Source organism: Gorilla gorilla, chromosome 16 (genome assembly GCF_029281585.2).
Source record: "Gorilla gorilla gorilla isolate KB3781 chromosome 16, NHGRI_mGorGor1-v2.1_pri, whole genome shotgun sequence".
In the NCBI taxonomy this organism is placed as follows: Eukaryota; Metazoa; Chordata; class Mammalia; order Primates; family Hominidae; genus Gorilla; species Gorilla gorilla.
The window spans coordinates 77,120,215-77,147,331 of NC_073240.2; the positions used below are offsets into that span (position 1 = coordinate 77,120,215).

Consider the following 27,117-nt stretch of genomic DNA (forward strand, 5'->3'; position numbering starts at 1 on the left):
ATACGCCAACCTTTAAAAGGCCATAGAAATTAAATACTAGTTGTAGCGTAAATCTGAGACTCTATTAAGTTCAACAAATATTAATGTGCTAACAAAATCCAGTAAGTGTGTCAAACCTCAGGTAAAAAGAATTCAATACCTGTTCATAATTTCAAAACAAAATAAAACAAAATCTCTTAGAAAACAAGGATTTATGACAGTACTGTAAAAATGGCTAATACACAGCACTTACTATATACCAGGCACAGTTTTTAAGTGTTATATAAATATTAACTCATTTAAGCCTATTTTACATATTAATCTTTAAAATCATTTAATCTTTAACACTACAGTATGAAGTATGAATTATTATTATCACCATTATATAGTTGAGAAAACTGTGCTACAGAGGGGTTAAGTGATTTGTCCAAAGTCACACACCCAGCAAGTGGCAACACCAAGGGCTGAATCCTGGCAACCTGGCTAGAAAGTCTGGATTCTTAACTATTCTATGACACTGCCTATTGTAGGGAACTTTCTAAAATCTGATAAAGGGTATCCACTAAAAACAGACAGCCAACATAATACCTATGGTGAAACAATGGAAGAATTTCCTCGAAATGAAGGACAAGGATGTTTATCCTCACCACTTCTGTTCAACAATGCCACAGCTAACACAATAAGAAAAGAAAATTGTTTGGGCACGGTGGCTCACACCTGTAATCCCAGCACTTTGGGAGGCTGCGGCAGGCGGATCACGAGGTCAGGAGATCGAGACCATTCTGGCTAACACGGTGAAATCCCGTCTCTACTAAAAATACAAAAAAAATTAGCCGGACGTGGTGGCAGGCACCTGTAGTCCCAGCTACTCGGGAGGCTGAGGCAGGAGAATGGCATGAACCCGGGAGGTGGAGCTTGCAGTGAGCCGAGATCATGCCACTGCACTCCAGCCTGGGCTACGGAGCCAAGACTCCATCTCAAAAAAAAAAAAAAGAAAAGAAAAGAAAATTAAATAAAAAGATGAAGCAAAATTTCATTATTCATTATTCCCAGAAGATATGTCTGTGTATGTACAACATCCAAGAAAATCTACAGATAAATTAGTAAGAGCAGTATATAAATATCAATTGCATTCCTATATATCTACATACTTTTATAACAAAAATTATAAAACTGTCTAAACAAGTGGAGAAATAAAATCATGGTCACAGAAGACCAAATGTTGCAAAGATTTTGACTCTTTCCAAATTAATCTATACATCCAATGTTCCTCACTTGAAGAATTTTCGCTATCTGAATATCTGTTACAATATGTACTTTTTAAACCCAGGAGTCACTATTCAAATTTAAAAAAACAACTATCAAGGATTTGCATGAGTGCACATTTAAGGTGCTTATGAATCTAAGAGAGACCATCCAGTCTACTCAGCAGCTGTATCTCAGCTATTTTCCTGACAGGACCATATCTTATGCTCACATTCTATAACCACGAGCAAAAGGAACACAAGGGGACATACATTTTTTTAGATTTTTTTTCATCTAATTGTTTTATCTAAGACTGCAGACAATGGTTCACAGCCATCTATTTCTGGACCTCAGGAGTGGAGAAAACTGTCCATCACTTCTTAGGATCCAATAGTAAGCTCCTTTGCTAGAATCTTTCCATACATTTTGACTCACCACTGAACTGCAACCATGATAACAGCCCCTTCTCCCACTTCTCACCACCAAATCTAACTCAGGCAACTCTTCAATCAGTACATTTTTTTTTTTACGTGGTCTTGGTTATTCACTAAGAGTTATTTGCATTCATCATGTATCTTTAACATATTTTCTCATTGCTTATTTACATTATGGTACATGTTTGGAGCAGTGTAGAAGAAATAACTGATACTGTACAGTTTCCACACTATTCTGTCCAAAAACATACCAAATAATGAGTGTAGTAAGTGTTAAGTAACTGGTGTTTTACATGCATAATGCAGATTTTTACATGAACTGGGATTCTTATAAAAGTGTTTAAGATTTTGTAATTGAGGGAAAATTATTTGAGGTTTTGAATAGACTGTGAACCAGTTATTAATTCTCCCTATTAAGATAATAAAATATAGGTCTGAGTTCTCTGAAGCTTTAGTATCTATACAATTTTAGTAATAGTCTAAATCTGGATAATGAGTTATACCTACATTTCCGATCAATATTTCAACTGTGAAGCTTAACAAATGAATTCTAAAACTGTAAAGTAACGCAGGGAACCAATAGCTAAAAACATTTTGGAGAACTGAGAAGGGAGATACTGCCCAACCAGATAACTTTATTATAAAGCTTAAGTGTAGTAGGGGTACAGTAATAAACAACTGGCCAATGGGACAGAATAGACGGCCCAGAAATAGACCCCTGCATACATATAAACTTGATATGTAAAAGATGATGCTGTGCATTAGTGGAGGAGAGAGGGAATGTGTAATAAATGGTGCTGAGGTACCTGATTAACTACATGGGGGGAAAATGGAATACTCACTTCACATTAAACATAAAAATCAAATCGAGTAGATTATAATTATAAACCAAAATGTGAAGGACAAAATTTTTAAAACTTCTTAGAAAAAAATACAGGTGAATATCTTTACAACCCTAACTTAGGAATGATTTCTTAAATAAGACACAAAAAATACATATCGAAAAGGAAAAAAATAAGTTGAACCACATTAAAATTAATGCTCTATCAAAAGGTATTTTTTTTTAAATGGAAAAGACAGACATAAATGAAAGAAAATGTATGCAACACACATAACCAACAAAAGATGTGTATCCAGAATACATAAAGAACTTCCAAGAATCAGCCTGGCCAACATGGTGAAACGCCATCTCCACAAAAAATATACAAAAATTAGCCAGGTATGGTGGAGGGCACCTGTAGTCCCAGCTACTCAGGAGGCTGAGGTGGGAGAATTGCTTGAACCCAGGAGGTAGAGGCTGCAGTGAGCCGAGATCGCGCCACTCCACTCCAGCCTGGGCAACACAGTGAGACCCTGTCTCAAAAAATAAAAAAAAAAAAAGAAATTCCAAGAATCAGTAAGAAAAAGATAACTTAATAGAAAAATGAGCAAATGGTATTAACATTAAATATTCAAAGGGAAAAAAACCATAAATGGATATTCCGCATATGAAAAGATATCTCACTAGTAATCACAGAAAAGCAGATAAAAAGCACAGTGAGATTTCATTCCCATCAGGCCAGCAAAGCTTTTTTAAAAATGTGCTAAAATATATATAACGTAAAATTTACCATAGTAATTTTTTTTTTTTTTGAGACGGAGTTTTGCTCTTGTTGCCCAGGATGGAGTGCAATGGCGTGATCTTGGCTCACCACAACCTCCACCTCCCAAGTTCAAATGATTCTCCTGCCTTAGCCTCCCAAGTAACTAGGATTACAGGCATGTGCCGCCACGCCTGGCTAATTTTGTATTTTTAGTAGAGATGGGGTTTCTCCGTGTTGGTCAGGCTGCTCTTGAACTCCCAACCTCAGGTGATCCTTGCACCTCGGCCTCCCAAAGTGCTGGGATTACAGGCGTGAACCACCATGCCCAGTCCATGGTAATCTTTTTTTTTTTTTTTTTTTGAGATAGAGTCTCACTCTGTCGCCCAGGCTGGAGTGCAGTGGCGCGATCTCGGCTCACTGCAAGCTCCGCCTCCTGGGTTCATGCCATTCTCCTGCCTCAGCCTCCGGAGTAGCTGGGACTACAGGCGCCCGCCACCACGCCCAGCTAATTTTTGGTATTTTTAGTAGAGCCGGGGTTTCACTGTGTTAGCCAGGATGGTCTCAATCTCCTGACCTTGTGATCCACCCGCCTCGGCCTCCCAAAGTGCTGGGATTACAGGTGTGAGCCACCATGCCCGGCCCAGTAATCATTTTAAAATATACAGTTCTGGGACACTAAGTACAGTTACCTTGTTATGCAACCATCACCACCCATCTTCAGAACTACCGCCTATCTCAAGAACTGCAAAAGTTTTTTTAAAACTGTAAATAAGCAAAGTTCAGAGAGCTGTTAAAACTGTTGGTGAATATAAGCTGGAATAACCACTTTGGAAAACAATTTGTCAAAATCTGGTAAAGCTACATTCTCTACAATTAGCAATTTCACCCCAAGGCATATTTCTCTAGTAAAACACTAACATACAAGTAAACATTATTAATAATCTTCATGGTAACATTATTTGTAAGCAAGAAATTATAGACTACTTAAATAAACAACCATTAATAAGAAAATAGGTAAAGTGTGATAAATTCATATAACAGAATACCATACATAAATGAAATACAAATGAAAAAAATGCTACCTGCATTAACAAAGATGAACCTCACAAATATAAGATGGATTGAAAAAAAGATAAAGAACATATATAGGACATTACTAAAGATAATTTCAAAAATATACACAATAATATTATATATCAGTGCTCCCCAACTTTTTTATACCATGGCACACAGAAGATAACATTTGTATGGTACATGAACAAGGCTGGTCATAAAATTCACTGTTCCAAAGGCTGAGAGGATCAACATCTGGTATGCCTCTAAATCATTCATCATATTCATATTGAAAATCTCAGCTATATACTGCTTAGGGATCTGTAGATATGTAGTAAAAGTAAAAATGAAATGTCTTGAAACAATAATAATCAAATTTAGGATAATGGCTACTTTTTTCCTTTTTTTTCTTGCTCTGTTGATCAGGCTGGAGTGCAGTGGCACAATCATAGCTCACTGCAGCCTTGATCTCCCTGGCTCAAGTGATCCTCCCACCTCAGCCTCCTGAGTAGCTGGGACTACAGCTACATGCCACCACACCCAACTAAATTTTTTTTTTTTTAAAGTAGAAAGGAGGTCTCGCTATGTTGCCCAGCCTGGTCTCAAATTCCTGAGCTCACATGATCCTCCTGCCACAGCCTCCCAAAGTGCTGGGATTACAGGTGTGAGCCATCCACCATGCCCAGCCAGTAATGGTTACTTTTGAGGGGAGGAAAAAATGTGTATTAAAGGAAGAGTACACAAGGGTTTTCAACAGTACTGCAATATTGTTTCTTAAATTCAGGGATGAAAACATTAGTGTTTATTATTTCTATGTAAATTGTATATATATTTTCATAAATTTATATATAAACTTTTAAATAAAAAGAAAAGAATGGGAAGGAAAAGGAATACAGCAAATATAAGCTACATTTTCAAGCTTAGCCTAGCAAGAGAGGTGAAAGGGGCAGTAGGTAATGAGGAAAAGAAGCTGCTGGGCAGATAAAGGGTTTTCTTCTTAAGACTATAGAAAAGGGGCCAATAGAGGAGAGACTCTGACTCGGAGGATGGGGTAACCAATGGAACACTGTCTCAAAGAAGGTACAAAATGATGGGGTCCAGAGGAAAAGCAGACATATTAGCAAAATTAAAAAGGGAGGCCCTCTTTTTTTATTTACATATAGATAAGCTGGATTTTTGTTTGTATTGCTTTGCTTATGTAGAAAGTACAGTAAGTTTACTTGTGAAGTAGAAGGAATGGTCAGTTTCTGAGAGTAAGATAATGATACTAAATAAGGGGTTTTAAAAGGGGTGACAATTTAAAATAAAGTAGTTGAAATACTAATAGACGACAAAAATCAGAATTCAGTTCCCATAGACACATTTGTAGAGATCTGGGGCTATGCAATTCAACAATTTTCTCTGGACAGTAGTTCTGATAATGTGCTCAGGGCGCTAGTCATTCCGCACAGGTGTAGTACAGACTGTCTCAGGAAAATGAGAAAGGGCGAGAGCTGAGCTAGTAGCACTCTAGATATACCACCCCACTTCAAGTCCACTTTTTCCCATATTATACATGGGGCTTCCTGATAAAATTTCCTTTGAAGAAGGGTTCTACAACTAGATCACTAGTCACTACCCTAGAATAAGCCTGAACAGCAGATACGAAATCACATAATTTCTGCCTCTCACGAAAATGCGCTTAATATTAGGCAATTAGCGTACACTGAGGGACATTATTAAAAACGCAGTCCTATGAAACCACTTCTTATTTACAGTAAAGGTATTGTTGAGGATGTCAATCAATAAATAGAGCCTTCTTTATAAGGACTCAAGGGATATATCTCTCTCTCTGATCTTGATACCAGGCCAAATGATACTTCCCATGTGCCATTAGTTTGTTTTTACGTTGGGACACTGTACCTCAGGGCACTGATCTTGTTTCCCAATATGAATTGGCTTCTAAAGACCAAATTTGCAGCCCACATCTAGCAAACGGACAGGACCATATAGAATCTTTTTTATTAAGGTGACTTTATTTTTATATAATTAGAGACAGGGTCTCACTCTGTCACCCAGGCTGGAGTGTAGCGTCACAACTACAGCTCACTGCACCCTTGAACTCCTGGGTTTCCTTCTACTTCACAGGTAAACTTATTGTACATTCTACAACTCAGCTTCCAGTGCTGGGATTATAGGCATGAGCCACCTCACACAGCCAGAATTTTTATTTACACACTCTCACCTCGTTTCAAGCCTATCTTTCTAGCCTTTATCTTTCACCTGAATTTTCTCAGGATGACTCAAACTGCTACCATCACTACAGATAAAGCAGACTTTGGCTGCCACAGGTAGAGATGCAGGGGGCAGGGGCAAGAACACTGAGAAAGCCTCACTCTGAGGCCCAAGTGCAGAGGATCTGCCTAAGACTGAGACTAAATAAGAACCAAGAACCATCCCTTACCACAACCATATAACTTAAGACTAAAGAGATGACAACTAAACGCAATACTTGGCCCTAAAGTGGATTCTGTATTAGGCTAACTGATAAAACTGGAGTATTCCATTAGAAAATAAAAAATTGGAATCAGAATATGAACTGACAAAATTGGGATACGGTATATAAATGTGTTTTGGTTATATAAGAGAATATTGCTATTCTTAGGAAATACATACTGAGGTCTTTAGGGGTAAAGGGCTATAAATGTTACTATCAACTAGTTCAGAAAAAATGTATGTGTACACACACACACACACACACACAGAGTACTTTTTTTTTTTTTTTTTTAAAGAGATGGGGTCTTGCTGCATTATGCAAGCTGGAGTGCAGTGGCTGTTCATAGGTATGGTCATAGTGTACTACAGTCTCTAACTGCTGGCCTCAAGCAATCCTCCCGCCTCAGTCTCCTGAATAGCCGGGACTACAGACATACACCACGGTGCTCAGCTGTACTGCTTTTAATTTTCAACTTTTCGTAAGTCTGAAATCATTTCAAAATAAAAAATAAAGAGGAGAAGAAGTCTTTGTTACAATAGTAAGCTATGAACTGACTAGTGTTTTCCTATCACTGGGTCTGAATTCTTGCAGAGAGCATGAATCCATAAGCATACTAGGAATTGTTCCATAATCTTTCATATTCATGTGTAAATTATTGTGAATGACCCAAAAAAGCATTTAAAAAAATAACAAAATTCACGGCATCCTTTGAGTATTACATATTTTTTTCAAATTAATAAAATATTATTTTGTGAGGATAACCAAATCAGACTTTGTGTCCCCTTACTTTATGAAGTGGGGAACTTATTACTATTGATCATCAGAAAGAGCAGTGCTGATGATGCTTTCCATAGCTATTCAAAGTGGCAAAAAATGAGAGGATCTTCAAACAATATAAAGTTGAAAGGAAAGTAGAAAATGAAATCAAGCTTTAAAAGATTCAAGAGGCTTCAATGGTAGGGAAAACAGACCCAAATTAAATAAGAATAAATGAAAATACTGCGTTCAGCTTTAAAAACAAAGAAATACTGAATTATTCCTAGACAAAGGAGATGTGGTTTAATAGCAGGCAATTCAAGTGGGGGAGGGGAGAGATTTTGGATGGCCACAGTGTAATTCTTGCCAACAGTAGGATATGGCTGCCAAAAACCTAATGCATTATTAAGTAGCATTAATTAAAATATTATTTAGGGAGATAATAATCCAACTCTGCACTAGTCAGAGCACAAGTGAAGTAATGCATTCAATTCTGGGCCTCAGGACTCCTGGTTTATGGCCCTGAGGGAATAGCTTGTATCAGACCAATCCTCCTGCTGAGAACAACTACAAAACCTGGTTAAAACACAGACAGCAACTGTTTAAGTACAATGGAGATCAACTTAGGCAGGCAGCACTGAAGGAGGCAGAATCCTGTAAGGGAGGGAGGCACATTGAAATGAGCCCAGCATATATCTCCATTTCCTCCCTTGGGGCATTTGCAGATTCCCCACAGGGATAAAAGCCAATCCGAAAGGAGATACTCTGGATAGAAACCTGCAGTCTTTTTGGTTGAGGAAACACACAAAAGACAGTATTCATGACTGCCAAACCAGCTGGAAAGTGAGGGAAAAATTCCAGAAGGAGAGAACCACAGAGGGAGAACCACAAACTCTGTACATACACTCCACTCAAAACTCTGGCTGACCCCCGCATTAGGCATGTATGAGGTGAGCTCTAGGCTGCCAGGCTAAGACTAAAAGAACTGAACATAAGGAGATTGAGTCTGGAATTTGAGTTCAGCCAAGTTAACTGCCTGCTAAAACACAAAGTTAATATTCTTAATAGGAATATAACAGAATCCATAATCTCTACAACGTATTCAGTGTCTGTACAATATATTACAAAACTATTAGACAACCAGCAATTCTCAAAATATGGTCAGGATAACCCCAAGAGCCCCAAGACCCTTTCAGGGATTCTGCAAAGTCAAACCTATTTTCATAGTAATACTAAGATGTTATTTACCGTTTTTTTCTTTCATTCTCTCACAGTGTGCAGTGGAGTTTCCCAGAGGTGCCAAGACTTTTAAAGAAACCATCACTCTGATGGCTAATAGAATGTATGCATCTGTATTTTTATGTTTCCTAAAAGTTTTTAAGGTAGTTGATTTTAGGTATAAATTTGTGTGTATATAGGGATTAACTTAGTTTGTTCTCAGGACAGTACAGCAGTGTGTGTTCTTACAGTTATAACTGCTATAATTTCTATAATTTCATTATTGTTCAATAAACCAATGTTTGAAATACTAAAGGTTTCCTTGTGCCTGCAAGGAAACACAAGAAATACACTTTGTTGTCTTACATGGCAATAACATTTACATTTTTGTAAACTTTTATTCATTTTTAAATTTCTCTAAAACTACTCTATTTTGATAATATTTATACTGAAACAGAGAAGACTAACTTTCTCAACCCACTGCAGCAACAACCATGTCTAAAGATGCTGAAAAAGATGAAACCGATAACAGAGTTCTCTAACTTATGGAAAAGAGAAATATACTCTAAAAAATACTGTGTAAAATAAATATATGAAAAAGTTATCTTTCTCTTAGCTTTACAGATGCTAATAATTTACCTTTATCTTATGCAAAGGAAGTGATGACTATTTTGAAAACAAACATTCAGAGTTCAGAGAAAACTAAACTGGATTTTATTTTAACATAAATGTCATGAGTTTAAGAGCCAAAAGCTGTTATTTTAGCTTTTCAAGCTAGAAAAGAAAAAGTCACTGAAGAATCTTAAGTTATCATATTTCATTGGTTAGAGAAGTATAGTTGCTGAGAGACTAATAAAGGTGACATTGCTGAATTCCTGCTTTGAAAAATCAGGAAAACAAATTATGGCACTGTCACATTCCAGTGGTACGTAACTTGCTGAATAAAATATTTAGCTGTAAACATGAAGATAATATTTCATCTGCAAAATTGTACTTTTGCCTGACAAGTCTGTAGACATGACTGTGTTTCCTGCTTTACTTCTATTGTCCAGTACTGATATCAAGGAATCACTGAAGAATATTTTTACATGAATCCTTGGCAATGAACACAAGTGGTGATGAAATACTCAAAAGGTTAAATAGCTTTTTGGAATCCCATGGTTTATTCTGGAAAAACCAAATTGACATTTGCACTGATGATGTGAAAATGATGGTGGGTAACACTGCCTTAGTGGTAGTTTCAAGGCAGTGGCACCAAACTCACTGCATTCTTCATGGCCACATACTCACAGTTTTTTGTTGTTTTTTTTTAAAGCCACTTTCACCTAAGGTCCTTGATAAAGCAGTAAGAATTATTAACCTTGGCAGAGCACGGTGGCTCACACCTGTAAACCCAGCACTTTGGGAGGCCAAGGCAGGTGGATCACTTAAGGTCATGAGTTTGAGATCAGCCTGGCCAACATGGTGAAACCTTATCTCCACTAAAAATACAAAAATTAGCCAGGCATAGTGGTTCACACCTGTAATCCCAGCTACTCAGGAGGCTGAGGCACCAGAATCACTTGAACCCAGGAGGTGGAGGTTGCAGTGAGCCAAGATGGTGCCACTGCACTCCAGCCTGGGCAAGGAAAAAAAAAAAAAAAGATTAACCTTATTAAATCTTGACCTTGGATTACATGTATCTTTAATATTCTGTGTGACAAACTGTGAAGAATGTAGAAAGCACTTCCACTTCATACCAAAGTACAATGGGTTGTCTCGAGGGAAAGCACTTGTTTAATAGTTTGAGTTGCAAGCTGAACCAGGTACTTTTTTCATGAAACACAATTTTTACTTCAAAGAAAATCTGACAGGCATTTGCATTTTTCGCAGATATCTTACTGTGAATAAAGTGACCTCATCAATTCTGAGATAACAACTGATAGTATTTCTTATCAAGGACAAAATTTGAACTTTTAAGTGAAAATCAGAATTCTAAAACACTTGTACTGATGACTATGAGCTTCGAAGATTCTTGTAACAAGATGAACAAGATGAGTGATGCACCACATAACAACATTTTTTGGTCAACATTAGACTGCATATATAAGGGTGGTCCCATAAAATTATAATGAATCTGAAAAATTCCTATCGCCTCAGTGATGTCATAGACGTTGTAACATCATAGCACAACATATTAACTTTTTATGTTTAGATACACAAATACTATTTTACAATTGCCTACAGTATTGAGTACAGTAACATACTATACAGGTTTGTAGCCTAGCAGCAATAGGCTACCCCATATAGCCTAGGTGTTTAGTAGACTATGCCATCTAGGTTTGTGTAAGTACACTCTATGATGCTTACACAATAACAAAATCGCCTAATGACACATTTCTCAGAATATATCCCTATTGTTAAGTGATGCATGCCTATATTAACGAATGTGACTTTCTTTTTTAAGTCTTCAATTTTATTTGTTTTAAACAGCAACTAACAGCTTGGAAATGTCCCTAACAGTTAGGACCCGCCCCATGCATTCCAGAGGTTCCCCCAGCAAGGCTGGGGTCCAGGTTCCAGGGACTCCCCCTCATCAGGCCTGATTTCTCTCTGGAGACTTGGGACAGAAAAGGCTGTCCAGTTAGAGGGGAAGTTGGCACTAAAGTTCACCATTTAGAAGGGTTGGGCTCAGACACAGCTGCCTTTGTTAGTCTTAAGATATTTTGAGAAGTGTCTGTTCGGAACAGAACTTCTCAAAAGAAGACATTTATGCAGCCAAAAGACACATGAAAAAATGCTCATCATCACTGGCCATCAGAGAAATGCAAATCAAAACCACAATGAGATACCATCTCACACCAGTTAGAATAGCAATCATTAAAAAGTCAGGAAACAACAGGTGCTGGAGAGGATGTGGAGAAATAGGAACACTTTTACACTGTTGGTGGGACTGTAAACTAGTTCAACCATTGTGGAAGTCAGTGTGGCGATTCCTCAGGGATCTAGAACTAGAAATACCATTTGACCCAGCCATCCCATTACTGGGTATATACCCGAAGGACTATAAATCATGCTGCTATAAAGACACATGCACACGTATGTTTATTGCAGCACTATTCAAAATAGAAAAGACTTGGAACCAACCCGAATGTCCAACAATGATAGACTGGATTAAGAAAATGTGGCAAATATACACCATGGAATACTATGCAGCCATAAAAAATGATGAGTTCATGTCCTTTGTAGGGACATGGATGAAATTGGAAATCATCATTCTCAGTAAATTATCGCAAGGACAAAAAACCAAACAACGCATGTTCTCACTCATAGGTGGGAATTGAACAATGGGAACACATGGACACAGGAAGGGGAACATCACACTCTGGGGACCATTGTTGGGTGGGGGGAGGGGGGGAGGGTTAGCATTAGGAGATATACCTAATGCTAAATGACGAGTTAACGGGTGCAGCACACCAGCATGGCACATGTATACATATGTAACTAACCTGCACATTGTGCACATGTACCCTAAAACTTAAAGTATAATAAATAAATAAATAAATAAAGATATTTTGAAATTTGGTAGCGTGCTCAGATTGTGGGCATGGAGAGGGGCTCCTGAACTCCTCTCCAGCCTCACTCGCTCCTGGGCAAGCCTCATAGCACCCCTTCCTCTTGCTGGCTCAGCACGCTGCCTTTGGAAGAGGGGCACCTTATAGCCTGGGTGCTCCAGCATTCCTTTGTGTGACCCGGTCAGTTGCAGGGAAGCATCCTCCCCTCAACTTCTCCTGGCCTAGACAGGGTGCGGAATCAGAAAAGTGATGAAGATTCAGACCTGAGATACCCACCCCTTACCAACCCTTACCTAAAAGGGAATATTACAAGAACATCTCTTTGTGACTTGGAGGGGCAAACCTGGGTATTTAAACCCCAAGGGTGGTAACAGCTGGGCCCTCAGGCTGGAGGCAGCTCAATGCGTGCACTTAAGCAGCAGGGGCAGCTCAGCGGGACGGTAGGGCCTACAGGGCTGGACCTGGACCCCCCACTGCCATCCACACCCATGGTAACCATGGAAACATAATCACTCTGCTCCTGCCAGCTGTCTGGGTTCAGACAACCAGGACTGGCCCACTTCCATTAAGCCAAGGCCTAAACCGATGCCAGGCTGGCCACAGAGTGGTTGCAGGAAGAACTGGGATTGGGTGATTTGGTCAGTCCGGGCTTCCCAGCACAGCTTGGGAGGACTACCACAGGAGCCTCCACACCTTGCTGTCTGGGCTGAGGTCAGACAGGGCTTTGTCAGCCAGCACAGTGGCCATCAGAGCCGGCCAAATGGCCCTGATGCCCTCTGCCTGTAAGCTAACAGCTATTGTGTGGCAGTAGCCCTTGCTGCAGCAGCAAAAGCCTCTGTGTCTCATTGAGGGGACTCTCTGGCTGGTGCTCTGCCTGCCCTGGCTGCTCAGCCAGCCCTCCAGGGGTGAGGATGTATCAACAGTCACTGGGAGTGCCACCCACTGTCCCCATGCCACTGCCATCCCCAGATCCACTGTAGGGCTGATCCCCGCTAGGCAGCTCCAGGCTGCCTCCCACAGTGGGCTCCTCGGCTCTCTCGATGTTGATGTATACGGGGTCCTGGCTGGCGGATAGCACAGACAGCTGGCCCAGAATGTTCTCCAGTTCCATTCGCAGACAAGTAAAGCTTGGGCGCTGCTTGGGGTCAGCACTCCAGCACTGGTACATGAGATCATACAAAACGTCGTCTGAAGGCCTAAGTAGACCTTGGCTTGGATGGAGTGGGAGTGTAAGAACGTCCTCCATACACTCTGGAAGCTGTTTCAGGCGATTCCCGCCAATGAGGTAGTTGTAAATCTCAGTGTTTTCGATGCCAGCGTATGGTGTCTGCCCACGTGTCATGATCTCCCACATGGTCACCCCGAAGGCCCACACATCACTGTGCACAGTATACAGATTGTCAGCCAGGCTCTCCAGGGCCAGCCACTTGATGGGCAATTTGGAGGCACAGCCCTGACAATAGTAGCCCCGCTGTAGATCTTCCAGGAGAGTCCGAAGTCAGCCACACACACTGTCATGTCCTCTGCCAGCATGCAGTTCTGAGCGGCCAGGTCTCGGTGGATGAAGTTCCGAGAGCTCAGGTACTCCATGCCGCAGGCAATGTCCACCATGAACCGGATCAGGGTAAAGGGGTTCTCCCCAAGCCAGGAGGTGAGCAGGAAGGCGTGCAGGTCCCCATGCTTCATGAAGGGCAAGATGACCATGGGGATGGGGTGACAGCCTTTAGCCCTGCTCCAGAGGCTCAGAGGCTCACCCCAACAAGTTTGGCCACATGTGGATGGTCAAACTCCTTCATGCAAGCTGCTTTCCTGAGGAACTCTTCAATGTCACTTGAGGCAACGAGATCAGCTTTCAGCATCTTCATAGCCACTTTCACAAAGGAGCCATCCTCCTGCTTCAGCTGGGCCTACCGCACTGAACCAAACTCTTCTTTGCCCAATATCCGGCCGGGGTGAACTGACACTCTGGGATGAGCACATCCTCCAGTTTTTCCTTTAGTTCGCTGTTGATGCCCAAGCTGTCCAATGTGGCCTCGATGCGCTTGGGCCTTTCTCGATTGAAGGACCGGGCTGCCCAGAAGTGAATGGCTGGCTCTCCCTGGGCAATGACACTGTCAAAGCCTTGCCCAAACCATGTCTCTTTCGGTCTCTTTTGAAGCAAGACGAGGGCCAGGGCAGCAGCCGTCACCAGGGCCATTAGCACACCAAGGACCACAGGTACCCAGGATGTGCGGCTGTGAGGAGGGCCCTTCTGGCCTGCATGGTCATGAGAAGAGACCACCAGTGGCTGACTCCAGGGTCCACAGCCAACTGCACTGGAGACACACACACGTACGATCAGGCCCTTTTGGGGGATCCCAGCCTGTCAAATTGGCCCTGGTCCCCTCCATTGTCAGCTCATCCTGGGTTCCATTGTCTTGAACCCAGGACAGTTTATAGGGTCCCAGGGGGCCTTCCAAAGGGCCCTCGGGGATCACTTCTTCCCACTCCAAGATGAGGCCTGAATCTGTGTGGATGGCATGGAGGTTTTGGGGAGCGCTGGCTGGGGCTAGACCCTTGGTCTGAAAGGGCACCCAGTCAGCATAAGGAGAGGGCCCCAAAGCATTGGCACAGCACACCCTGAGGCTGTAGCTGGTGGCAGGCACCAGGTCCCGAAGCAGGCAGGTAAAGGGGGGCACAAGGACCACAACAGCCAGGACTTCCCAGCCTCCTGGGGCCTGTGTCACCTGAACTGTACAGGACTGCAGCAGGGCTCGGCCATCAGCACCTGGCATCCAGGCCACACTAGTGTTGCCGCTGGAAAGCTTTGTCACGGTGATGTTGAAGGGGACTGCAGGCAGTGCTTGAAGGAGAACAGTGGCTATGCGAGAAGAGGCCAGGCATTTTAGGCTGTGAACTTCACAGGAAAACATGGGTGCTCTGGGTCACCCCTGTTACATTTAAAACAAATGGAAAGGGAGCAGGTCCCCTGATCTTCGTAGTTCCTCTCCACCAGACAATGGTAACAGGTTCAGGGGGACCCACAGCCTTGCAAGACAGTTGGAAAGGGGCATTGGGTGGCACTGCCAGATCTTTTGGCTCCACTGTGAAAAGTGGCACATCTACTACCGTGAGCCACACTGGCTGGGAGATCTGGGTTTCGCCCCCATCCACCTTGCACCAGTACTGGCCCGTGTCAGAGCGCTCCACTGACTTCAGGCTGAGGAAGCCGATCCAGTGCTGCTCGCTGACTGGGATGAACAACTGGTCCAAGTTCTGGACCACAGCCCCATCCTTCACCCACTGGATGTCAGGCTCCTCCATCCCCTCCACGCTGCAGTTGAGCTTCACCAGCTGCCCCTGGGACACTGTCAGCTTTGCCGGGACTCCCACGAGCTTCAGACCTGCGGCTGCGGACTCTGGGAGCAGCAGAGAAGCCAGAGCCGCCAGCAGCAGCCCCAGCAGGAGCCCTAGCCGCCCCACGCTGTGCCTCAGCGCCATCTGTGGTGATGCCATACCATGCCAGGCCCAGCCCGCGAGTGAGGAGGGAGGAGGGCTGAATGTGACTTTTTATATTGACAAATGTGTCAACATTTGGAATATCTTCATAACTCAGTAAACCATTATTTTCTAAATGAACAATGCATAATATTATAAAGTGGTAAAATATTCACTCAGGCCAGGTGCAGTGGTTCACACCTATAACCCCAGCACTTTGAGAGGCCAAGACAGGTGGATCGCTTGAGCCTAGGAGACCAGTCCTGAAATGATCCAGATTCTGAAATTAGCACACAAGGATTTTAAAGTAGGTACTATACCTATGCGCAAGGATGTAATGTAAAATATCTGTAATGGTCAAACAGATAAGAAATTAGAGAAATAAAAATTTTAAAAACAACTAAATGCAAATCTCAAACTAAAAAATATAAAAGCCTAGAATAAGAAAGTCCCTGGATAGGTTTAAAAGCATATTAAAATTATACAAGAGTCAGTGACCCTGAAAATGGACCAAAAGAAATGATCCAAGCCATAGAGTAGGGAAAAAAAAGAGGAAAAAGAATCAACAGAACTCCAGAAATCTGGGAAAGAACATCAAGATATCTAAAACATGTGTAACTAGAGTCCCAGAACAAAAGTGAGGAAAAAAAAATGAAGCAGAAAAAATAGTAACATAAAACGTCCCAAATGTGGTAAAAGGCATACATTTATAGATTTAAGAAGCTTGCTATCTGAAGCAGGATAAATACAAAAAGACACACCCCTAGGTATACCATAATCAAACCTTTTTTTTTTTTTTTTTTTTTTTTTGAGAAGGTGTCTTGCTCTGTCACCCAGGCTGGAATGCAGTGGTGCAATCTTGGCTCACTGCAAGCTCCACCTCCTGGGTTCACGCCATTCTCCTGCCTCAGCCTCCTGAGTAGCTGGGACTACAGGCACCTGCCACCATGCCCGGCTAATTTTTTGTATTTTCAGTAGAGATGGGGTTTCACCGTGTTATCCAGGATGGTCTCGATCTCCTGACCTGGTGATCTGCCCGCCTCGGCCTCCCAAAGTGCTGGGTTACAGGCATGAGGCACCGCACCCGGCCTATCATAATCAAACTTCTAAAGATCTATGATAAAGACAAAATCTTGAAAGCAACAACAAAAAAACATACAGAGGAACAATACAAATAATGGCTAAGCTCTCATTAGAAACAATGAAGACCAGAAGACAATGGAACTCAAAGTGCTGGGGGGAACTATACCTGAAATTCTATACCTAAGAATAGATGTGTCAGGATGGCCCGGTAGGCACCAGACTCAAGCTATATCTAAAAAAAACAAAAAACAAAAAACTTTCAAGAATGCAAGTGTAGCCAGGTGCAGTGGCTCACGCCTATAATCCCAGCACTTTGGGAGCCAAGCAGAGTGGATCACTTCAACTCAGGAGTTTGAGACCAGCCTGGACAACACGGTAAAACCCCATCTCTACCAAAAATATAAAAAATTAGCCAGGTGTGGTGACACACACCTGCAGTCTCAGCTACTGAGGAGGCTGAGGTGGGAGGGCTGCTTGAGCTTGAGAGGGGGAGGTGGCAGTAAGCCAAAATAGCACCACTGTGCTCCAACCTGGGTGACAGAGCAAGACCTCATCTCAAAAAAATATATATACATATGAAAGTAGAATAAAGATATTTTCAGACTGACAAAAACAGAATTCATTACCATCATACCAGTACTACAAAACATAAAGGACATGAAATGACCTAAGAAGGAAACTCAAGTCTTCAGATGGAATGAAGGCTACCAGAAATGGTAAATATATGGGGGTAATTTTTGGGGGGTGGGGGGTGGGGAGACAGAGCCTCACTCTGGCACCTAGGCTGGAGTGCAGTGGCACAATCTTGGCTCATTGCAACCTCTGCCTCTCAAGCTCAAGCCATTCCTCCACCTCAGCCTCCCAAGTAGCTGGGACTACAGGTGCACACCACTGTGCCTGGCTAATTTTTGTTTGTTTTTTTTTTTGTAGAGACAGGGTTTCCCTGTGTTGCCCAGGCTGGTCTCTAACTCTTGGACTCAAGCAATCTGCCTGCCTCAGCCTTCCAAAGCACTGGGATTATAGGCATGGGCCACCATGCCTGGCAGGGGGTAAATTTTTATTAAAGTGTATCTTTTTTCATATTTTGATTTCTTTAAAATACACATGAATGCCTAACATAAAAATTATGGCGTTGTACTGTGAGGTATGTAGATATAATACAGATGAGAAGTAGAGCATGAAGGTGAGATATAAATGGAACCACAGTTGACATGGATTTGAAATGGGCAGGTCCACTTGTCTGCAGTTTTTCTTCTGTCTCTGCCATCCCTGAGACAGCAAGACCAAGCATTCCTCTTCCTCCTTAGCTTACTCAACATAAAGACAATGAGGATGAATACCTTTATGATGATCCACTTCCACTTAATGAATTGTAAATATACTTTCTCTTCCTTATAATCTTCTTAGTAACATTTTCTTCTCTCTAGCTTATTTCTTATTCTTTTCTCTAGCTTATTTCTTATTCTCTAGCTTATAAAAACATAATATATAATATATATACAACATGTGTTATATATATATAACATATGTGTTATAATCAACTGTTTATGTTATTGGTAAGGTTTCTGGTCAACAGCTATTAATAGTTAAATTTAGGGGCAATCAAAAGTTATACAAGATTTTCAACTGCATAGTGGGTCATTGGCCCTAACCCCCATGGTTCAAGGGTCAATTGTATATGGTTCCAAGGTTTTACATGAATTAGTACAATATTAACTCTCTGTAGACCATGAAAAGTTAAATATGTTGTAATCCCAATTGAAATAACTAAAAAACAAAATAATGCGAAGAGGTATAGCTAAAAATCCAGTAAAAGAATTTAAAATATTCAACTGGTCCAAAATAGGGCAGAAAAGGAGAAGCAGAGAAACAGAACAAAACAAAGCAAGTATACGAACAAAAACAGATAGGATAAGCAGGATACAAATAGCAAAATGACAACTAGACCCAACTGTAAAAATTATTATGAACTAATTCACTTCCAACCAAGATGTAGTAACAGGAATTGAATGTGCCCTTTGCCTGAAATAACTAAAACACTGGACAAAACTTAAGAAACAATTGCTTTCTGACATTGGATATCAGGCAGCACAGATCTGAAAACCAGGAGAAACAAACAAGATGAGCCCAGTGACCACCCCAGCCTACCAACCTGCGCAAGTTTCCAGGATACAGTTCATATTTAAAAAGCAAAATCTGAAAGGATCAAACTGTTTCTAAATAACTTTCACTGCATCCTAGAACAAAGCCATAAAAAAGAATAAAATCATGTCAGCTGCAGCAACAGGGATAGAACTGTGTAGGTCATTATCTTAAGTGAAATAAGCCAGGCACGAAAAGATAAATATCACACGTTCTCACGCATATGTGGAAACTAAAAAATTAGATCGCATGGAGGTAGAGAGTAGAAAGCTAGATGACAGAGACTGGGAAGGGTGAGTGGGGGAATGTGGGAGGATGAAGAGAGATGAGTCAAAGGGTACAAATATACATTTAGACACAAAGAATAAATCCAGTGTTTGACAGTACAGTAAGGTGACGTTAGTTGACAAAAATATATTGTACTCAGGTGATGGACATCCTAAATACGCTGACTTTATCACCACACATTATATACATATAATAAAATTTCACAGGTACTCCACAAATTTGTACAAATTTTAAAAATCTGACATTTAAAAAATGTAAAGAAATATATACAGGAATACAAAAATATCTAGCATTCAGCAAGGGAGAATTTGCAATGTCTGGCATCTAATAAAAAAATTACCAACGCATGCAAAGATGCAGTTAAATATGATCCATAATGAGAAGAAAAGAGAATGATATAAATCCCCAAATGACAAGGATGAAAGAATTTGTAAAGAGGGATATTAATAGTTATTATAAGTATGTCCCAGATGTCCAAGAAGGTAGAGAAAAGATTATAAATGTTAGGTAGCAAAATGGAAGATATAAAATGGCCCAAATCAAACTTCTGGAGATAAAAGCTATAATGTCTGTGATAAAAATATACTGAATGGAATTAGCAGATTAAACACTGCAGAAAAAAAAATTCATCACTTGAAAATACAGCAAAAGAAACTATTCAAAATGAAACACAAAGAGAAAAAAATAAGAAAAAAATAGACCATTGGTAAGCTGTGGAACAACTTTAGGAGACCTAATATATGTGCAATTGGAGCAAAAAAGCTATTTGGATTTTTTTTATTAAATAATAATCAAAGTATTTGCAAATTTGAAAAAATTAAAACCCTACAGATCTAAGAAGCACAAAAAAACCCCATGAACAGGAAATATGAAGGAAACTACAAGATGTATCATAATCCAATTGCTTAACAAGTGATAAAGAGAAATTCTTAAAAGCAGTCAGAGAAAAATATAAATGACCTTAAAGTCCCAGCAGAAAAATCAGAGCTGAGGCTGGGCACAGTGTCTCATGCCTGTAATTCCAGCGCTTTCAGAGTCTGAGGCAGGTGGATCACCTGAGGTCGGGAGTTTGAGACCAGCCTGACCAAAATGGAGAAACCCCATCTCTACTAAAAATACAAAATTAGCCAGGCGTGGTGGCGCATGCCTGTAATCCCAGCTACTCAGGGGGCTGAAGCAGCAGAATCACTTGAACCCAGGAGGCAGAGATTATGGTGAGCCGATATCATGCCATTGCACTCCAGCCTGGGCAACAAGAGCGCAACTCCCTCTCGAACAAACAAACAAACAAACAAATCAGACCTGGTCAGAATGAATTAAAAAAGCAAGACTCAACTATACATACCTATAAGAAATACGTTTTAAATATAAAGAAAGAGATACACTGAAAAAGACAGAAAAAGATACATTATACAATGAGTAAGCATAAGAAATCTGAAGTGTCTTTATTAATATCAAAGTAGACTTCAAGACCAAGTACTACCAAACATAAAGAGGAAAATTACATAATAGTAAGATAGTCAATTTATCAGGAAGATAGATCAATCACGAATGAATGTCCCAATAAGAGAGTTTCAAAATATATCAAGCAAAAACTGACAAAACTAAAGTGAGAAAACGACAAATCCACAATCACAGTTTTCAATACCTTCTCCCAGTAAGTGACAGAACAACTAGACCAAAAAATTTGGTAAGGGCATAAAAGATGTAGAGTAGGGGTTAGCAAACTTTATCTCTAAAGGGTTAGATCGTAAATATTTTTGGTTTGTTGGCTATAGAGTCTCTGTTGTTAACCACTCAATCTTTCTTTTATAAAGCAAAAGCAGACATAGACAAAGAAGTATATGAATGAGGGCGAGCATGGTGGCTCACACCTGTAATCCCAGCACTTTGGGAGGCCGAGGCGGCCAGATTGCCTGAGTTCAGGAGTTCGAGACCAGCTTGGCTAACATGGTGAAACCCTGTCTCTACTAAAATACAAAAAATTAGCCAGGTGTGGTGGTGTGCACCTGTAGTCCCAGCTACTCAGGAGGCTGAGACACGAGAATTGCTTGAACCTGGGAGGCAGAGGTTGCAGTGAGCCGAGATTGCAGCACTGCACTCCAGCCTGGGTGACAGAGCGAGACTCTATCTCAAAAAAAAAAAAAAAAAAAAAAAATGGTAGTGTATGAATTAGTATGGCTGTATTCCAATAAAACTTTAAGTGCAAAAACAGGCTGCAATCCAGACTTGTCCTGTTACCTAACACTTATAGAACATTACATCCAACAACTACAGAATACACGTTCTTTTCAAATGCAAAGGGTATGTTCACCAAAATAGAGCATATGCTGGATCATAAAATAAGTCTCAATAAATTTTAAGATTGAACTATTATAAAATATGTTCTCTGACCACAAAGAAATTAAATCAGAAACCAATAACAGAAAGACATCTGGGAAAAACACAAATATCTAGAAATAAAACATTTCTACATTAGAAAATATCTTGAAAAGAAGGATAAAACTGTATCAAAAGCGTGGGCTGCAGCTAAAGTACTTTGAGGAAAATTTATAGCTTTAATATTTATATTTTAAAATAAGAAAAATACAAAATTAGTAAAGTTCTACCTTAAAAGCCAGGTAAGCCCAAAGTAATTAGAAGGAAGAAAACAAAGAGCAAAAATCAATAAAATGAAAAAGAGACAACAGAAAAAATTAATAAAGCTAAAAGTTGGTTCATTGTTGGTACAGTTGCTCTGGAAAACAGTTTGGCATTTCCTCTAAACCAGGGTGTCCAATCTTTTGGCTTCCCTGGGCCACACTGGAAGAAGGAGTCTTGGAACACACAAAATACACTAACACTAATGATAACTGATGAGCTAAAAAAGAGAAAAAAAAACTCATAATGTTCTAAGAAAGTTTATGAACTTGTGTTGGGCTACATTTAAAGCCATCCTGGACTGTGGTTTGGTCAAGTTGCTCTAAAGATTGAACACAGAGTTACCACATGACCCAGCAATTTTGCTCCTAGGTATACACACAACAGAAATGAAAATGTAAGTCCACACAAAAACTTGTACACAAATGTTCACAGTTATTCATAATAGTTAAGAAGTAAGAACACCCAAATGTCCATCAAATGATGAATGGATAAATGAAATGTGGTATACAATGGAATATTATTCAGCAATAAAAAGAAGTGCTTTGACATAAATGAACCTTGAAAACACCATGCTAAATGAAAGAAATCAGTCACAAAAGACCAAATATTATATGATTCCATTTACATAAAATGTCTAGAATAGGCAAAACTGTAGAGACAAAGTCCTAGGCTATTGCCTAGGACTAGGGGAGTTGGGAAGAAAATAAGTATGGGGTTCCTTTCACGGGTGATGAAAAAATATTCTAAAGCTGATTGAGGTAAAAATTGTACAACTCTTTGAACACCCTAAAAACCACTGAGTTACACTTTAAACACTATGCACTGCATGGTATGTAAATTATATTTCAATAAAACTTGACCTCCCAAAGTGCTGGGACTACAAGCATGAGCCACTGCACCCAGCCAAAGCTATTTTTTTTTTTTTTTTTTTTTTTTTTTGAGACGGAGTCTGGCTCTGTCGCCCAGGCTGGAGTGCAGTGGCGCAATCTCAGCTCACTGCAAGCTCCGCCTCCCGGATTCACGCCATTCTCCTGCCTCAGCCTCCCAAGTAGCTGGGACTACAGGCGCCCGCCACCACGCCCGGCTAATTTTTTGTATTTTTAGTAGAGACGGGGTTTCACCATGTTAGCCAGGATGGTCTCGATCTCCTGACCTCGTGATCCACCAGCCTCGGCCTCCCAAAGTGCTGGGATTACAGGCGTGAGCCACCGCAAAGCTATTATTTTTGAAAGTTGGATCAATGAAAACATTTTTTAAAATTTTTATAAACTCCTAGCTAGACTAATGAAGAGGGGAGAACAAAAAAGGAAAAAACACAAACTAAATAAGAAATGAAAGAGGAAGTATCACTCCAGATCTTATATACAATAAAAGAAAAAAGGCAATATAAACAACTTCATCTAACACATTTGACAATTTAGAAGAAATGGATCAATTAGCAAAACTGACACAAAATAAAATGGAAAATCTGACTAGCCCTAAATCTGTTAAAGGAACTGCATTATTTGTGAAATGGTCCACGAAAGAAAATCAGGCCCATATCGCTGCACTAATTACATCAAACATTTAAGAAAAAAAAAAAAAACATCAACCTTACACAAACTCATTCAGAAAATAAAGCAGGAAGAAACATCTTCCAACCATTTCATGAAGCTAGCATAATGCTGATACCAAAACTCCAGTTATTTTTTTTTAAAGAAAATTACAGAATATCCTAATAGACTCAAAAATTCTTAACACAATATCAGCAAATCAAAACCAGCAATATATTAAAAGCATAACATGATCAACCACTACAGTTTATCACAGTAATTCAAGGTAGTTTAACATATGAAAATCAAACAATATAATTCACCATATTAACAGAATAAAGAAAAATGTTGGGAGAAAAGCTGAGTGTTGGGAGAGAAGCTGAGGCAGGGCTTGCATGTCTGACATAACATAAAAGTGTCTTGGAACATGTCCGGAGTCCAGAGTCTAAAACCCCTCATGGCCTTTGGAACCTGTCTAGACTTGCTGGCTCCTTGCTTCTAGCACTCCCATTATCTCAAGTAGCCATATGTTTCAAAGAAAATGCTACACCATCACAGCTGTAGCTCATTTGCTTGATATACCACTTCCTTTCAACCCCCACATCCTCACCACCTGTTTCTTTGTTTGATCACCAATAAATAGCGTAGGCTTCCAGAGCTTGGGGCCTTTGCAACCTCCATACTAGCGTTGGCCCCCTGGTCCCACTTTCTTTCATCTTTTCTCATTCCTTTGACTCCGCCGGACTTTGTAGCCCCCATGGCCTGGTGTTGGGTCTGATCACCCCAACATTCATGGCACCCAACATGGGGCAACAAAGACCATAGTGAAGGAACGCTAGAGCACGTGAAAGCGGAGGATGCATCGTCAGAGGACACCCAGGGACGACCGAAAGAAGCTCGGTGAGGAAGCTGAGCACTTGGAAGAACCAGGGTAACAATGGGACGAAGTTAAAGCAAACATTTTGCTTATTTGAATTTCTTAAGGCATTTATTACGAAGGGGAGTGAAAGTTAGTACTCAGAATTTGTTATCACTCTTTAGTACAGTAAAGCAGTTTTGCCCATGGTTTCCGGAACAAGGGACTATGGAGTTGGATGAATGGGAGACAACAGGAAGAGATTTTAAAAAGGTGTATAAAGACGGAGCAAAAATTCCAGTTTCCATTTGGTCAGTGTGGGCACTAATAAAGGTAGCTCCTGAGCCATTTCAAACAGATGATGAGGCAGATTCAGATGAGGAAGAGGAGGACGAGTGTAAAAAACTAACTTCAGATTCTGAGTGTGAGGAATAGCTACCAGAGGAGATTAAAGAGAAAAAAGGAAAACTAAAAAAAGTATGTTTTACTAGCCCATCAGCTCCACCTGCTGAATTAAGTGAATGGCCACCTCCTCTCTCCCCCTTACTGGGTGAGAAAATGAATCAGCTGAAAAACTTACTGCTCCTGTAGTTGCAACATTAAAACCTGGAGCAATTGGTGGTGCTATACAAAATTCTATTCAAAAAGCTAGAGCTGAGGGAGACCTTGAAGCATGGCAAACCCAGCAAGAAGGACAGAATATAGCTAATTGGGCCACTCTTCCTTTTAAATTTTAAAGGAATTTAAGCAAGCCATTATTCAATATGAACCGAACTCTCCTTTTGTGAAAACTTTGTTGAAAAATGTGGCTCTTGATAATAGGTTAATACCATATGATTGGGATACTTTAACAAAATCTGTTCTCACTCCGTCCCAGTACTTGCAGTTTAAGACATGGTGGGCTGACGAAGCTCAAACTCAGGCAAGGGAAAACACACAAGTGCAGTCACCTGTGCCTGTTTCCTTTGAACAGTTACTGGGAGTTGGCCCTAATTGGGGTCAATTAGAGAATCAAGAAGTAATGGAGGGTGTTGCCACTGTTCAGCTGCGCTCTGTGTGCTTATGGGCATGGGAAAGGGTAAATGTTACAGGGGGAAAAATATCCTTCTTTCAGTTGTCTGACAAGGACCTAAAGAACCATATATTGATTTTATTGCTTGGCTCCAAGAGGCTGTATATAAAGCCATAACTGATAAAACAGCTCAGGATGTTATAATACAGCTTCTTGCATATGATAATACTAATGCAGAGTGTCAAACTGCTATTAGACACCTGAGAGGGAAGGCTCATTTAGCTGAATATATTAAGGCTTGTGATGGCATTGGAGGTAACTTACATAAGGCTACTCTTATTAGCTAAGGCTATGGCTGGATTGAAAGTAGGAAAGAATATGTCCCGTTTCTCAGGCTCTTGGTTTAATTGTGGGCAATTTGGACACACAAAAAAGGAATGTAGAAATGGAAATCAAAAGGAAAAACCACTACCATCCATCAACAGAAAAGTCCTGCTGTATGTCCCTGGTGTAAGAAAGGCAATCACTGGGCAAATCAGTGTCATTCTAAATTTAGCAAAGATGGACAACCTCTTTCAGGAAATAGGAAGAGGGGCCTGCCTTGGGCCCCTCAACAAACTGAGGCATATCCGGCACAGCCAGTGCCCTTAACAAACATACAGTTGTCCCCCACCACAGCAGACAGTGCTGCCATAGACCTCTGCAGCACAATTCCTGTCTCCTTCCTGGGGAGCCACCAAAGAAGGTCCCCACGGGAGTTAGGGGACCCTTACCCTCAGGAACAGTCAGTCTATTACTTGGAAGGTCTAGTCTAAATTTAAAAGGTGTCACTGTGCATACGGGAATAATTGACTCTGACCATACCGGAGAGATTCAACTAGTTATTAGTTCCTCGACTCCGTGGTCTGCCTCCCCAAGAGAATGAATTGCTCAGTTGTTGCTGCTACCCTACATAAAACTAGGAAGCAGCACAGTGAAAAGAACAGGAGGCTTTGGTAGTACTAATCCAGCAGGAAAAGCTTTATATCGGGTTAATCAAGTGTCTGATAAAAGACCTATTTGTATAGTAACTATTCAGAGAAAGTATTTTGAAGGACTAGTAGATACTGGAGCTGATGTCTCTATTTATTGCTTTAAATCAATGGCCCCGACACTGGCCCAAACAAAAGACTTCCACGGGTATCGTTGGCGTAGGGACTGCCTCAGAAGTTTTTCAAAGTCCCTTGATTTTACCATGTCAAGGGCGGGATGGCCAGGGACAATCCAACCTATTATTACACCTATTCCTGTCAATTTATGGGGTGGAGACTTATTGCAACAATGGGGTGCTGAAATATCTATTCCTATGGATCAATATAGTGATATTAGTGGACAAATAATGAAAAATATGGGATATCGCTCAGGAAAAGGACTAGGAAAAAATAAAAATGGCCAATCAGAACCTTCAGAAGGACAAACAGATCAGACTGGATTGGAGTATCATTTTTAGCAGTGGCCATTGTTGAGCCTCTGGCTCCCATTCCTCTTGTTTGGCTAACTGTCAAACCAGTTTGGGTGGAGCAATGGCCACTGAAACAGGAAAAACTGGAAGCTTTAAAAGAACTGGTGCAGGAACAATTGCAAAAGGGACATACAGAGCCTACTTTCTGCCCTTGGAATTCTCCTGTATTTGTCATTAAGAAAAAATCAGGTAAATGGAGAATGCTAACAGATTTGAGGGCTGTTAATGCTGTAATTCAACCGATGGGCAAGCTACAACCAGGGCTGCCCTCCCCAACAATGACTT

The 27,117-nt window shown here is 40.7% G+C and overlaps 1 protein-coding gene and 1 pseudogene across 2 annotated transcripts in view; both read right to left on the reverse strand.

Annotated features, from left to right (window-relative positions):
• Positions 1-27,117, reverse strand: part of ETFA (electron transfer flavoprotein subunit alpha) — a 101,832-nt gene that overhangs the window by 29,364 nt on the left and 45,351 nt on the right. The gene's annotated exons all lie outside the window — the stretch shown is intronic.
• Positions 12,639-15,793, reverse strand: LOC129527153 (tyrosine-protein kinase receptor TYRO3-like; annotated as a pseudogene).